General features: G+C 39.8%; 1 long non-coding RNA gene across 1 annotated transcript; it reads left to right on the top strand.

Annotated features, from left to right (window-relative positions):
• Nucleotides 1-1,059: 1,059 nt before the first annotated feature.
• LOC121538897 lies at nt 1,060-2,256 on the top strand. The gene is made up of 3 exons (XR_005995281.1): nt 1,060-1,184; nt 1,281-1,407; nt 1,727-2,256. It is a non-coding gene; the product is annotated as an uncharacterized LOC121538897 (long non-coding RNA).
• The last annotated feature ends 481 nt before the right edge of the window (nt 2,257-2,737 follow it).

Raw genomic sequence — 2,737 nt, 5'->3', positions numbered from 1 at the left:
CCTTCCAGCAGGACAATGACCCTAAGCATACTGCTAAAGCAACACTCAAGTGGTTTAAGGGGAAACATTTAAATGTCTTGGAATGGCTTAGTCAAAGCCCAGACCTCAATCCAATTGAGAATCTGTGGAATGACTTAAAGATTGCTGTACAGCAGCGGAACCCATCCCACTTGAAGGAGCTGGAGCAGTTTTGCCTTGAAGAATGGGCAGAAATCCCAGTGGCTAGATATGCCAACCTTATAGAGACATACCCCAAGAGACTTGCAGCTGTAGTTGCTGCAAAAGGTGGCTCTACCAAGTATTGACTTTGGAGGGGTGAATAGTTATGCACGCTCAAGTTGTCTGTTTTTTTGCATCTTCAAAGTGGTAGGCATGTTGTGTAAATCAAGTGATACAAACCCCCCAAAAATTCATTCATTCATCCATTTTAATTCCAGGTTGTAAGGCAAAACATTTGAAAAATGCCAAGGGGGGTGAATAATTTCGCAAGCCACTGTATGTCTGTGTCTGTAATGGTAGCTTAGCTAGATACTTACCGTAGCTAGCTAACTAAGTCTGACACTTCTTCTGGAATGTGTCAGACACTCGTAAGCTAACGTTAGCTAAGTTAGCTGGCTAGCTAAGTTACCACAGCTAGATTTTACTAATTCTCCGTCTGGGTTAATTTAACCAAGCAATTTGGCAGGCTTATCTTATGCTTACATGGTGATTGATTGAGTTATCTAGCGTTACTGTGCTGGTTTTAGCTACTTATCGTTAGACTTTACCTTACATTTGATGTAGCTCAGTTAGTATAAATAGCTAGCTATGTTTCTAACATTTCTTTATTGTAATAGAAGGGGCGCCACTCGGGGGCTGAGTGTGGCTGTGCATGTGGGTGTTTGAGTGAGAAAGACATAGAGGAGAGCCAACCAGTAAAAGCACAGCCCCCTTCATTATTGACACATTGTGCCGACAACATCAAAGAGCCATTTCGAGAGTTAGGTGTTAGCCAGACTAATGATTAACTGCAATGGAAAAGTAATTGTTTGTCTGCTTTCCTACAGATTGTTCTGGACTTCTCCATTTTAAACCCGGACTGCTCGGGGAAACTCAATGATAACTGGATTGCGGTCTTCAAGGACAAAAAACTCTGCTTTGCCAGCTGAGAGAAGCAGGCCCAAGATCTTGTCTTTGAAGTGCAGGTATAGTTTGAAATGACACTGCTGGAGTTGCCTCAGATGCTCATTCATTTTTAGCCTGAAACAGTCAAGTTATTCACTAAACATTCTTCTCTCCAGATACACAAGGGGACATTGCTTTAAGACTTCTGCCAGTGGTCCTCCAACACCAGTCTACAAGACCGACAGGAAGACATTCCGACCCACCTTCGAAGAGACCAGAAAGTCCTTCATTGACTTGCAGCCTGTAAGTTTAAATAGTGGATAGGCATAGGGAGATTGATAGAGAAATTAGATGATAGCATTTGTAAACCTTGAATGAAAGGAACAGCATTCCAAAATCGGTTAACTGCACACTCCAAGACATTGTTGTGTAAATAAACCTATAGTATGAGCCTCAGACCCAAATTAACGGAAGATGTAGGCATCAAACAGAGATTGGGTGTTGATTGATGTAAATGGCTATAAAATATACAAAATAAATTGTGTGTGATGGCATTGTCAGTGTGCCTCCATGCGTTGCACAAGTCTTCATATTCTAAAATCGAATGATTTCTATCTAACAGGTTGGGACCAACATGGTTGAGTACCTGCGCCAGGCAGAGGTGACAAGACCCTACCCATTTATGTTGGGTCTTGGGGACTGCTCACAGGTGTTTACAGTCATTAGTGGACAGGCATTGGAGCAAGGTATATTGCTTGGGGCACTGGAAGTGTGCTTCAACTCCAATATGTGTTTGATATAAACATTCCTACAGACCACAGTGTATCAGCTGCCAGGAACAGAATCCCCTGCTGTAAGCATGTATTTTTTCCACTGAACAATAGTGGATAAGTATCTGCTCTTGTATGTAGTTTGAGAAGTGACAGGAGGAAGCACTGGCTGATGTGTTTGTGTTCCTGTGAATTAATAGATCAATGGATGGATGAGCCATGAGTGTCTCTGATTCAGGTTGGGTTAAATACGGAATACATTTTGGTTGAATGCATTCAGTTGTGCAACTGACTAGGTATCCCCTTCATATTACAATGCTCTTAACTATTTATAGCTCTTTTAAATGGACTTTAAGTTTGTTTCAATGCATTTGTGCCTGCTTTTTGCCTACTGTATGATATGTGCTTGTTTGCCTTTAGTTCAACTACTGTTGCACATACATCTTTATATATTTGTATGATTAATATATATATATATATTATATATATATATATATATATATAATTAAATGTTTTGTTCTAGCTGGGCTGAAGCTCGTTCCGCTACACTTTAATTCTATCACAACTATTTATTTTAAATACAAATGTTACATTTTCAGAATTGTGAAAAGTGCTTTATGTGTGAAATACAGTTATTACTTAAGTAATGACAGTCATTAGTCCATGTCCTTAGTATAGTGACCTTCAAACATCATATTTTTCACTTGTTCTCTGTGTAACAATGTTTTGACTCGACCCAGATGTAGAACATTATTGTATGGCAAAACTGCATAATGTCTGTGTGTGTGTTGTGTGTGTTTATTTTGTGTGTGTGTGTGTTGTGTGTGTTTTATTTTGGGTGTGCGTGTGTTGTCAGCCTAAGA

This window comes from Coregonus clupeaformis, chromosome 34, assembly GCF_020615455.1.
Source record: "Coregonus clupeaformis isolate EN_2021a chromosome 34, ASM2061545v1, whole genome shotgun sequence".
NCBI classification, from domain to species: Eukaryota; Metazoa; Chordata; class Actinopteri; order Salmoniformes; family Salmonidae; genus Coregonus; species Coregonus clupeaformis.
This window is presented reverse-complemented; position numbering and strand designations above follow the sequence as displayed.